General features: G+C 43.8%; 1 long non-coding RNA gene across 1 annotated transcript in view; it reads right to left on the reverse strand.

Annotated features, from left to right (window-relative positions):
- LOC128335027 (uncharacterized) overlaps window positions 1-13,465 on the reverse strand; it is a 173,695-nt gene that overhangs the window by 82,865 nt on the left and 77,365 nt on the right. Inside the window, exon 2 of the long non-coding RNA XR_008311486.1 lies at window positions 10,840-10,908. This is a non-coding gene — a long non-coding RNA (uncharacterized LOC128335027). The remainder of the gene's footprint in view (window positions 1-10,839; window positions 10,909-13,465) is intronic.

The following is a 13,465-nucleotide window of genomic DNA, read 5'->3' on the forward strand; positions in this document are numbered from 1 at the left end:
CTAGTCCCATGACTTTGTCCATGGTGCTATCTGTCTGACTGCTTGAAACTTCTCTAACCTTTGCCTTGCCTTGATGCCTGATCCCTGCCTCGCCCTGCTGCTGGATCCATGCTGCACTGTCCTTTGGCTTGATTGTCTTCACTGGCCACGCCATGGATTTTGTTCAGGACAGGAAAGTGAGAGCTTTCCATAGAACAGATGCCACAGCAGAAAAGGCCTTGCTTCAAGTGACATTGGATTGAAAAGAGGGGGGGACACCACAAGTAGAACCTAGCTAGACATATTTGAATACATACAGACATACCTACAAATAAGGGTTGGTGCTGGTGGTTTTTCTATGGCAGAATAAGGTTTGGTTCCCTCCCGCTCTAAGGAAGTACCAGGAAGCAGCTCCATAATTGTCATAAGGGTCAACCAGTCACTGCTGTGCACAGCCCTCTTAGCTGCAAATAGGAAGAACAGGTTTCCCCCTAAGCTCTAGAACAGAACATTGTAACTGCACAGTGTGAACCACACTTTGGATACTGGGAGGCTCATTTGAGAAAAGCCATGCTTTCAAAATTATGCTAATAGGCTCAGTTAGTGCTTGTGTAGGCATATATAAAAAGTACGAGGTTGTAACAACTTCAGTGAAAGGAGTGTGCAATCTTTAAAGCATATTTTGTAAAAAGAAGAAAAAAAATTACACTTCCTGTTCAAAGCTTTATAGTTCAATGTACACATCTGAACTTTGAACAAAATAGTTCAAAGTAGCGTGCAGACATTACTTCTGCGTTTTCATGTATGTTTGTATGCAGTGGGATCATGACTGTTGGCTCTGCCTCTGCATATTCAGTATAATGTCTGCACAAAGCCTACACATATATAAATTGTGCAGCTGGAGATTCTTATTACATGATCAGGGATCCTCTCATGCAGAGGCGTATCTAGGGAAAATAGCGCCTAGGGCAAGCACTGAAATTGCGCCCCCTGTCCAAACATCTAACACTTCTCTTTCAGATAACTTTACCATAATATCAGCTCAAAAATTCAAGTTGAGATCGTTAATCTTTTAATATTTCAAAAACTATTTAGCAGTGGACGTAGCCAGACCAAAAAATGCTGGAAAACTACAAATTTCAGTATGCTGGGGCTCATGAAATACCTCAATACTATGCGGAGGTGTACCTGGAAAACTAAACAGAAGTGCCTGTCTAATTCCCTACTATGCACTGTAGCATCACTATTACATCAGTTTTAAAAATAAATGGAGAATTTGACTTTTCCCAGATACTCTGAAAATAATTAAAGGATATGCAGAGTAAACTGTGTCACTGCTTGGAATATATTCTAGTCTTTCAGAAAGACAGTTAAAATGAGAGAAAAAGAGCAAGAAACTCCCAGTGAGCCTTAATACTAAGGATTTCACACTGATTCAAAGACAAACTCACCATTAATAGCCATATTATTAAGACATCACATTTAACTCACTTATCATAAGAAGCAAAGTAAGAGCAAATGAATACAATCCTAGCTCATAAGCTTCAGCTCAGTATTCACAAGCCCTGATTCTCTGTACATAATGCCAATCTGAATATGTGTACAGTGACTTATATTATATTAATTTTTTAATTTTTTTTAACCTGTAGCCCCTTCGGTGGGCTTCCTAAAGGCTGTGGGGGGGAGGTCTGCAAAGGTTCCTCCTCCCCCCGCTGGCCTCTAGGGCCTCACAGGGACCATTTGAGCATGTGTGGTGGTCAAATGCCCTCTGCAATGCCTGGCATGGCCTAGGGCCTCACAGAGGCCATTTGAGCATGCACAGTGGCCATTTTATTTTTTATTTTATTATTATTTTTTAATTTTTTTAATTTTAAGAATGGCGCCCCCCTTCAAGTGGCACCCGGGGCATGTGCCCTGCCTGCCCTACCCTAGATACGCCCCTGCTCTCATGTATTAAACAAGGTTCCTGATTGCACATACAGAATCAAGGTATGGATATTTAGTGCATGCACAGGCTCTTTGCAAACCTTAAGTAGAACATATTCAATAGATACACACAAGTAACTTCTGCACATTACAAAGAATTCCAGCATGACCTGACTTATTCACCTCATTTCACACAGAACTCTATGCAGGCAATGGGCTGCCTACATAGCTCCACCCCACTGAACTGAATAGGGAACTAATTTCATAACGAGGGATTTTATATGTGCATTGGAGTAGTTCTTGCATGTACCAAGGCAGACTGGATCAGGGCAGGTATTCTGCTCTATTCTGTTCTGTAAGGTTTGTTTGTTGGTTTTTAATTCAGAGTATTTATCGGCCTTGAAAAGGAAGACTCTCTATTCAGAGTGATGACTTTTCTGGCCTGCCTGGACAAAATCAGGATAGCTGGCTTCCCTACTAATGCCATGGTTGGAGGGTGGCTCTATGGATTGCAAAAGAACATAAGGAAGAAGGCAGCTTCTGAGGTCTGCAACACCCAAACTGTTTACAGCTTTAATGAAAGCAATGCTTAGAAATGTAAATGAGCACTGAGACAAAGCTTTATTGTGAACTTTGAATTAAACAATTTGTATGTGTTCACATAATGCAAATTCAAGTGTTCATCAAATTAAATGAATATTCAGCTTCAAACCTGTGAATCTGAAAACCTGCTTTGTAAATTCATACAATGAGCTTGAGTAATCTCAAGAAGAACAGTGTGTGTGTTTGTGTATTTGTCTGTGTCCACACACACACACCCCTTTAAAATAAATTCTCAGATAACTATTTAAAATGAGCGGATGCACCTTAAAAGTAGCAGATATCTTGTTACATCTTTGAAAGCTCAAGGGCTTGAATATCAATACTGAAATTGTATCTGTACAGTTTTAAAGACTCATAACTAGGCAGTGGGCTGAATTATAAAGATGTGTAAATAAAAATAATTTAGCAGACATTAAGTGTATTCAAGTAAACAAGTTTTTCAGCAGTTCTATCACTAAATGTTTACACAGATGCCATAAATGAGACTTTTATGGGGGGAGAAAAATCCCTTACGTTGCTGACAGCCCAACTTTGCATATGTGTGTTAACAGGAGAATGTGCTATGTTTAGGATGAATAGTAAAGCGGGTCTAAATGACTTTCAGATTAGCTGGAACAGATGGAAGGGTCACAGTTGAACAACTTTACACAGCAACATAAAGGCAATGTTCAAGTGGAGTTCATTGCCTCTGACAGATACTGTCAATCAAGCAGGGGACTTCTCAGTTAACCAGCAGCCTGTCCTTTTAAAGATTAATAATATAAAAAAGGAATTGTCAAGCAATGACTTGAGTTTATCTAATCTATGTTTGGCATAAGCTCCACCCTGGCAAGTAACTAGAGGTTTTTTTAAAAAAATAAAAAAAACAGAAAGCGCACTATGGCTGTGGATAGTTTCAAGGCAGCTGAGATACAGCCTTAGCACTGAGCACAGAGATGCTGCTATTGTATCATTACTGCAGTTGTGAAATCCACCTTGTATCATCACTATAGCTGTGTGTCCACACCAAGGAACCCATTTTGAAAATTTTACTTGTTATTCTCCTATGGAGTTGCTGCAAAGTTGGACAGAAAAGGAAATTCAACTTTTTGGAAAATCACATTATTTTATCCAGTGCAAAGCAAAAGTTTGCTAAAAGGAAAAGCTCATTTGGTGCTCAGTTTCAGTGGGCCAGTTTGGACAATCGCCTTCCAACACACAAGATCAGGACAGGTACATGCCAAGAGTGTGCCTTCCCAGATGGCACTGCAGGACATCCTGTGTGCTGCCAGGGCATCCTCTAATGACATGGGGGGGGGGGGGCGGCGGTATGGGGCATTCTTTGAATCACTGAGTTTCGGAGCCATGTAGAGGGACAATTCATATTAACCATGTGATTATTTAATCATATTATTCATAAGATTAAATGATGCCCCAACTGTATATTGGGACATCCTACAGTGATATCAGGGTAGGTGCACTCTCAGCGCATTTCCCTTCTGATTGTGTGTGCTGGTGGACAATTGTCCAAATAGCCCAGCGTGAAGCAGTCACTTTAGGGAAGAAAATTTTACAAGGGCAGTGCCACTTTTCTAATTCCATCTCTACGTACTGTTTAGAAAAAAACCAATGTCCACTACAGAAAAAGGTAGCAACTGAGGTGGTTAGGTATTATTTTTATTAACCTCTTCAAGAGCAAAAATAACTATGATTGGGACTGTCTAAGTTTTCAAGTGGAAAAGTCTCTGATGGCTTTAAAAAAAAAAAGAATACTAGATTGCTTAAATAAAACTGAAGTCACTTTGGCTTACTCTCAATAAGTCAAATAAGCACAGCCTTGTGTTTTTATTACACAAAGTGCCCTGATCCTATGTTTTGTCATGGGCTGGCCTTAGGATGGACCTAGACTTGAAACGCTGAGGCTCTACACACGATCTGTGTACAGAGCTCGGATGGGTTTGGCAGAGAGAGCAGATCAAGCCCTCTCTCCCTGCAGACGATCAAACGATGAGCCCTGGGCAGCTGGATTGGCCTCCCACATGACTACTGGCTCCATCACAGAGCCGGTAGGGCCAGTGGGTATCAGGGACCGCCCAGCTCCTGGAAGTCCCAGGATGCCCTGTGCAAATGCGTCGGGCATTCTAGGGAGACCCCCGAGGCTGGAAGGTTGGTTGTAGCCTTCCAGTTGGGGGGGTCTACTCGCGTGTCACCGCAGAGCGGATGCACGCCACACCGGCACACAATCAACAAAACAAGGTTAACAGAGCACTCACTCCATTAACCTCATTTAAGGGGAGGGGTTGGTAGGAGGGCTAGCCCGTGAGCCCGGTGGCTCTCACAATGGGGAAGAACCAGGCTGCACTCTCATAGCCCGGTTTCCCCCCCATCGTGAGAATAGGCTCATTATGTTGGTACCACTGGAAGCACTTTTCTGTGAACTCATCTATGCCACTAATCTTTAAAGGCCTGCAGACTTGACAAAATGCTGATTCTGTGAAAAAGATCTATGTAGTCAAGTTAGCATTGTGGATGAAGCACAGACAAATCTTTGCCTTAATTGTGAGTGTTAACAATGTTAGCAATGTAAATGCGGGAGCGGGAGGCGCTGGTCAGTAAGGATAGTGAAGGTTGTGCTCCCTCCAAGTAAACAAATGCCCTAGTTAAGAAAGGAAACTCACTGTTCTAATATGACTGTAATTAATCTCACAATCAGTGCGAAGGGCTTGAGGGTGTGCAGGGAGGAGAGCTGCTGAAGCTTAGCTGTCCCACATATGATCGTGGGTCAGTGATAGGCATGCAGGTTGCCTGCCCAGATGGACACAGGCTGCCACCAGAAATCTCGTAATGCACCACTCAAGTGTGTGGTGCGTTGTGGGGATCCCTGCAGCAACTGGCAGCACCCATCACTGCTGCAGTGCCTGTCCCTGCTGCAGTGCCGGCTAAAAGCAGCCAGTGCTGCACACGATTTTTAAAAAACTGGGCTAAGGGAGCACTTGCTCCCTTAACCTCATTTAAGAGGCTGGCTCTGCAGGCGGGTTTGCCACCCAAGCGCTGTCTGAATCTGGGGCAATCTCGGCAGTTCTCACACACAGTCAAGCCTGGGCTTGGCTGCCTTCGCCCGGTTTTTGCTGCGAGTGAGAACAGTCTCTATATGTGCCAGTCAAACTATCCTGTCTTCTGATTGTTTGGGGGCTCCCCTAAGCATCACCCACCCCCTGAGGAAAAATACACAGGTTGATTGCAACAGGGCACCCTTACAAAAAGGGAGGGGGAAGGTAAAAATACAGTCTGATTGCCACAATTTGTGTTCCCCCCCCCCGGGGTAGGCGATGCCTAAGGGGCCCCCAAACAATCAGAAGACAGGATAGCTTGACTGGCACCTTTCTTGGCCAATCATGGAAGAAAAGAGGCTGCAGCAGGAGGGCTGAAGCAAGCTCAAAGAAAATGGCTTTTTGTGGTTTTTCTGATTAAGTTATAAATTTCCTTCTTAGCAAGCACATTTGTTTGCTTGGTTGATCCCCTCTTGCCCTTACTGACTGACTGTCCCTGCCCACTGGGCTTTTCGTTTCTTTTCTTTTCTGTCCATCTCCCCCACTCCAGCTACCTCTTCCCCTTCTGTTGCCCACTAAGGTTTTCTTTTTCGTCTACAACCCTCCCCACCAACACTTTTTCTCTTATTTTGTTCAGTGGGGTTTTCTTTTGGTCTTCTTTCATTCCACCTCCAGCTACCCCTTTCCCCTTCTTTTACCTGGCTGGTAATATTTCTGTGTGGAGATTTTGCTGTGTGCTTATAAGAAAACACTCAAGACTCATGTTTGCCAGCTTGCTCAACTCAAGGAGTTGGTTGCACAGGTGAGCCTGCTGTGGAAAGGTGTTTGTACTGGTGCAGAATGGGGGGCTTTATGTTCCCAGAAAGTGGGGGGAATGCCTCCAAGGGATTAATAACTGAGGTGTACTACAATGAATTACAAGAATGCCCAATGAAAATAGTGGGTACTCCCTCAAGCTCCATTGGAAATACCCGGAGCCAGGAATACCACTTGATCCACCTGGCCTCTGCAGAAATAAATGCATTAATTTTATATCCCATCATAACAATGATATGATAATAGCAAAGTCAAAAAACCAAGGATAGCAGAAAAGAGAGCCAGGAACTGGGCAGAGGAGAGCTGGTCTAGGGAGAGAAGAGCTGGTCTTGTGGTAGCAAGTATGACTTGTTCCCTTAGCTAAGCAGGGTACATCCTTGTTGCATATGAATGGAGACTTGATGTGTGAGCACTGTAAGAGATTCCCCTTAGGGGATGGAGCTATTCTGGGAAGAGCAGAAGGTTCCTTCCTGCAACCTTGGAGAAGCTGCTGCCAGTCTGTGTAGACAATACTGAGCTAGATGGACCAATGGTCTGACTCAGTATAAGGCGGCTTCCTATGTTCCTAACTATTGTATAACAAAGGTTATGAGTAGTACATTTATCTCCTGCCCTCTGCCAGCTTCCCACCCCCAGGTCCAATGACCAGCAGCCACCACTCCCAACAGCCTTCTCTTCCCACCTTCTGGACAGAGAATTCTGCCTGAATCTTATGGGAAACCTGCTTTCTGCACATACCTATAAACTGTGGCTCACATTCTGTGCAGTAAAATGCAGGCAGTTCAGAACCATCCATGCTGCTGCATGTGCCTAAGACATGGCTCGTGCTGTTGTAGAACAGATCTGTTCCTCAGCAAGTTAACATTGCACAACTGCAGTTGCACAATGCTGCCTCCATTAGAAATAATGGAAGTAGCACCACACAACTGTTACTGCACAATATTAAGTCACAGCAGAACAGCCCTGTTCCGCAATGGGAAGTGTTTTAGACAAATGCAGCAGTGCAAGAGGTGCCGATGCTGAACTGCCCACATTTTGTTGCGCAGAATATAAACCAATATGCAGAATGTTGATAGGGATCAAACAAATCTCAAGATACTGAACCACATACGTCAACTGTACAAGTGCTGAACTACATCAGCCAACCTCATGTACACATGACCAACTTTCCAACTGTCATCAAGCCTACGTTTACATAATGACTGTTATTTCATCAGACCATAGAATTATTTCTAGTAGGATAGCACAAGCAGAGATGCAGAAAGGATTGAACTGCAGGGACCTTAGTAAAAATTCTGATCTCCTGCTTCAGGTTTCTATACAGCAACAAGGGAAGTATTTGCTGTAAGCAACAACAACAACAACCTAGAATAATCTGATGAAGCTATTAAAGTCCAAATAACTTCATGTATTGAGTTTACAACCAAATTGGATATGACAGGAGACAGGAGAGCCACATTTATTTTATTCAAGTGTCTACCACTTTCACTTATAAAGCAGGAGTTGTGGGTGGAGTCTATTTTGCCATGAAAGATACATGGGGGCAAAGGCGCTCCTACCCCTGGACTTCAGGGCCAAAGTCCAGGGCCTCCAGAGCCCCTGGGGCCCCCCAAATCCTCTTTAGCCTGGCGGAGCACGATGATGCTTAATTTGCGGGGGGGGGGTTGTCTCCAAAGGCTTTCAGGTCCAGGCTCCAAAATTACCTAGGTGCCCCTCTGCATGGTGGGGAGGGGAGAAAAACCATCTCTTATTCCCAGCTTACCTCATGGCAGTCTGTTGCTTCAAGCAATTTTATCTCATCCCAGCGGGTATCTGAGCTTTCCTGGGTGAAACAAAGTGCTGTGAGATAAGGTAGGGGAGGGAATATTGCTATTCTCCCCTCCTTCATCTGCTCCACTTCATCTAAAACACAGATCTCCACACTCAGCTTTGTAAGAGAACTAGGTGAATAAATAAATACCTGCCCCTCTTCTTTGGACACTCTTCCCCACCTTTTAATGAAGGACAGCCCCAGCAGCCAGTGGTAGCCAGAGTAAGGGAGGAGCTTCCTCTCTCAATTCCAGTTCCATGGGACCGAAACTGTGGTGCCAGTGTTCGGATGTAATGCTGTCATTGCAGAAACTGAGACTGCAGCGGCAAAACTCCACTCTGAACTGAAGGTTGGGATTGGATTTCAGGGAGGGAAACTGGGGGTCCCTTTCTGCCGCAAACTCCAGTTGCCCTCATTATGGCTTGTAGGTTCAGAATCTGGAGGTAAAGGCAACCTCTGGTTTTCTGGTATGTCTGAATCTGGCAATAGAAATATAGAGGGGCTGACATCCTGATTAATGCTGTGCTTGTGCAAGGATGCTGCAGTAGTGCAAGGCTGTTACACTAGCTAGTTGTGCTAAGTTGAAGCATGCGTTCCAGACTAGTGCAAACATTTTTTGAACTATTCCTCTGGCATAGAAACATAGACAGCTATCTTCTACGGAGTCAGCCCATTGATCCATCTAGCTCAGGATTGTCTGTGTTGACTAGAAGTGACTATTCAAGGTTGCAGGCAACATTCTTTCCCAGTCCTACCTAAAAATGCCAGACATTTTATTTATCTTTATTTGTTTATTTTTACATATATCTCACTCTTCTTCCAAAGAGTCCAGAGAAATGCACCTTGTTGTGTTTATCTTGACCCTAAGCCTATGAGGTTGGTTAGGCTGAGACAGAAGTGACTGGCCTAGAGTTTCATGGTTGAATGGGAACTTGAACTCATGTCTTCCTGGTCTTAGTCCAACACTCCACACACTAGATCACATTGGGATCAAAACTGCATGCAAAGCAGATGCCCCACCCCCGAGCTATACCCCTGCATATGTTTTGCAGGGATCTTCTTTTTCAAGGGAACAGGAGACTGGAGGGCAGTTCTGAAAATCTATGTTATTTAGTGCAGCACTATTGGGCACTATGTTATTTAGTCTTCTTGTACTAGTGCAAGTGCATTAATCAGGATGTCACCCACTATATGAGATTTTTATACATGAGCTTGAAAATCGGTCAACTATGTTGCAGCATGCAACACTTCTTTTGTGCATTTACTACAAGGGCAAGTGCCAAATTCGCTTTTTAAAAAAAGCCATGCATAATGTTTCTGTTCACACATTTCCAGAAATATCCACTTAAAATACTCGACTCTGTTGCCTCGGACATCTGCCACCAGGAATCAGATGTAGTACGAATTCTATCAGTCACACTCATGCAACAGCAGTAGAACTGAACAAGTGAAACAGAGGGAGACATTTGTTCCAATGAGCAGCCACATGCTAGTGTTGTTAATCTCGGCTGATCACCCAAGATACTAGAATTGCAAAGCATCTTTCCATCTGGAGACTTCAGGAAGGATACGCTGCAGAAAGTAAATTGCAAATATTCAACTGCAGAGCAGAGAAGTGCAAAAACAAAAGTTACAGAGCTTTTGCCTTCACCTGCAGAAGAAAGCAAATTCCTTCAGAAGGATGGCCCCATTTTCTTCTCTTGCTTTTATAAAGAGGCTGGGGTTGTCAAACTTTGATTCAGAACAGGAGTGCATTCAGAAGCATCCTCAGGCCTGGCTGGGAGCTGCTCACATCCCCGGAAAATTCAGTGGGAGAAAAAGTTTATGGAAGCGAGTAGGAGTTTATTCAACAGTGTCTGAGGCCTTTCAGAATCATGAGTGAGTGTCTATAAGGAGGCAATCAAGCATAGGCTGGGAATTATCTCTGTTGGTTGCCTACCTGTGACAGGCCCTCAAGTGCAGCTAAGAGGCTCATTCAGTGACGGAGAAACAATAGCTGAAGGGGAACAAACAATTCAGAGGAGTCTATCATTCTGTATGGTGTTATCTTTAGCACTGAATAAAACCGGAGTTCCCCTTTTCTGCCTCATAGTCAGCACTATTTTTAGGAGCCAGTGGTACTTTTCAACTCTCTTTCACTACTTTTCAACAGGTTCATAAGGGCACGAAGTGCAGTATATAAAAAAAGGATAATAACTCTACTCGAGTGCAGGAAAAGGCCCAATGAACAGAGCAGCCAAGCTTGCAGGACTGGAAGAGATGAAAGTTGTTTAGGAGAGCCGAGTCATTGTCTATATCTGAAAATGTCCTTTTACACAGAATGGATTCTGAGGACAGATGCACAAGTTAAATTCTTTCTTTTCCCCAGTAAGGTATAATCTTTATTTATTTCCACAATGCATGTAATTTCTTAGTATATGTGTACACCCCAAGAGTCCAATATTCCCAATTTCTGATTTTCATTTGGAAATCAAAATATGTTTAGTTGTTTGTGAAAAAACAAACCATAATGTAACTGAAGGCAAGGATTCACTCCAGTGCAAAGATTCTCTTAAACAAATGCTAAAAGATGGCAACTAACAGAACATACACTTTGGCTCTGAAAATGACTGCTTTTTTTTTTTAAAGGGTTGGAATATGTCTTGAATTGCAGAAAAGAGGAAAAGCTTTACTCACCTGTGAAAGCATTCCCCTGGAAGATGTCACGGCATGGGTTTAAGAGTAAACACAACCAGCCATTGTAAGCTGCAGGGAGAGCAAGGGAGGGGAGGAGACTCAGGAAATGTAATAGGAGAATAACATTCTGCTGTATAGGGGTGGGCAACCTTTTTTGGTCCGGGAACACATTGCCTATGTCAAATCAGCTAATGGGCTGCACCAATAAAATGCACACTTGTGCTTTTTTCTTCTATTCACACACACAAAGCTGGGCACATATTCTCGGAAACATGCTCAGTCTTGCCCTCATTTTTCAATCAGAAGTGTTGCCAGATTATCAATTTGGTGTCCTTTTATATTCTCAGATTTTTAAAATGAAACGTTCATTCAGGGCTGGGAGAAGCAACCGTCCAACTTTTGTCTCCTCCACCGTTCACTCCTCTTTATCCCTTAGCAACACCACCATGATCTACCATCTCAAGAAAGTACCTTGAAAGGACACAGCGGCCATTCCTTTTTCGGTTTCTCACTTGATCCCAGATATATTTTCTGCCCCTCACACCTAACCTAATTTAAAGGAATGCAGGGATTCCTCCTGCCCCCATGCTCTCTTGAAAGAGCCATCCCCTTATTTAACTCCCAGTGTTGCTCCAAGAGGGAAGAGGCCACACTTTACGTAGACTGCAGATCACAAAGTAGGGAGCATGGACATATGGAAAGAGGGTAATCAGGAACATATCTACTGTCTGTGCCCTCAATTTCTATATGTTAATCCAATCTTCTATACAGCAAGTACAGGGGTGGGTCCATTATCCAGTGGTAGAGCTTAGACTTTAGGAACATAGGAAGCTGCCATATACTGAGTCAGACCATTGGTCCATCTAGCTCAGTATTGTCTACACAGACTGGCCCCGGCTTCTCCAAGGTTGCAGGCAGGAATCTCTCTCAGCCCTATCTTGGAGAAGCCAGGGAGGGAACTTGGAACCTAGATGCTCTTCCCAGAGCAGCTCCATCCCCTAAGGGGGATATCTTACAGTGCTCACAAATCAAGTCTCCCATTCATATGCAACCAGGGCGGACCCTTTTTAGCTAAGGGGCCAAGTCGTGTTGCATGCAGAAGATCCCATTCCCAACCCCTTGCATCTCCACGTAGGGTTGGGAAAGATGTCTGAAACCTTGGAGAGCTACTGCCAGCCTTTGCATACTAAACCCCAAATAGGACAAGACACTTATTTATTTATTTATTTATTTATTTATTTATTTATTTATTTGATTGATTGATTGATTGATTGATTGATTGATTGATATACCGCCCTTCCAAAATGGCTCAGGGCGGTTTACAATTAAAACAAACTTATAAAACAATGAAAAGCTAAAACAAATTAAAAACAATAACACAACAACTAACAATTTAAAAACATTTAAAAACAAAAATTAAACATTGTCCCCAGACCCCAGCTCAAGAAGATACGTAGACTTAGTATGGAAGAAAAGAATCCACATGAATGGAATAAAATCCTGTCACCTTATTAATACACAAATATTAACTTGAAACAAGTTAACTTGCAACAGGGTTACTAAACTAGTTAGAGTGTGGATATTCCTCCCTGTGTGAAACAACCTCCTAAAGAGGGCTGTCCCCACAGACAGGCAAACAGCTGGGTGTTGAAGGTGTCAGGAGCCAAACTCCCAACCTCCTCTCACCATGTGGTTTTTCCATGTCGAGAGGAGGGCTACTCAACCCAAGCCGCAAAACTCTGAGTTGGTGAGCAAAGCAGCTCCTTTCACCTCAATGGCCCTATGGCTGAACACCAATAGGTAATCCTACCTGCCCCATCCGCATTCTCCATCCGCATTTTCCTGCCAAGTGACCAAAACTACCCTTACACCAGCACCACCAAGAATATAGCCCATAAAACCTATCAGTACGAAGTAGGCCAAATAGGTGAAAAAAGGCAGCATGCAGTGCCAATCAGGTGCAGCCCCCAAAATTCCTACTTGGCTCCATAAGGCAACTGGAGGCAATTCTCACCTACACTGAGAATAGGGCGGGAGGGCGGGTGCCAGTTTGCAGAGCAAGAATGTGCTGGGAATTGGCCCTAAGAGCTGACTGCCCCTCCCTCTGATAGGCTGAATGCAGGCAGAAATTGGCCCTCCCAAGATGGCGGCCATACGTGTCCCGCACATTGAGGTCAGACACAACTCCGCTCCCCACCCAACTGTGCAGGCGTGGCCGTGGGAAACAGCAGTGTACTGAGCTAGATGAAACTGTGGGTTTACTAAGTCCTATGTTCCTAATTATATGTGCATAGGCCCAGTCTGCATAATCAGTGCAAAATTGTACGATACAGATGATCATACATATAGCTTGTACATGTGGAGAAAGGGATAGGTCCAGGAGGCTGCAGGAACAATCCCCCCACCTGCCCTGTTCTCTGTAGATTTTGGTTGCAAGAGCTAAATGGAAAAGAAACTCTTGCTCTTGTTGATATAAGTAAGGGTTTCTTAACCCTGGGCCCCGAGATATTTTTGGAATACAACTCCCATCATCCTCAGCCACAAAGGCCATGTCTGGAGATGATGGGAGTTGTAGTCCAACAACATCTGCGGGCCCAAGGTTAAGAAACACTGCTATAAGTGATGA

This window comes from Hemicordylus capensis, chromosome 1 (genome assembly GCF_027244095.1).
Source record: "Hemicordylus capensis ecotype Gifberg chromosome 1, rHemCap1.1.pri, whole genome shotgun sequence".
Lineage (NCBI taxonomy): Eukaryota > Metazoa > Chordata > Lepidosauria > Squamata > Cordylidae > Hemicordylus > Hemicordylus capensis.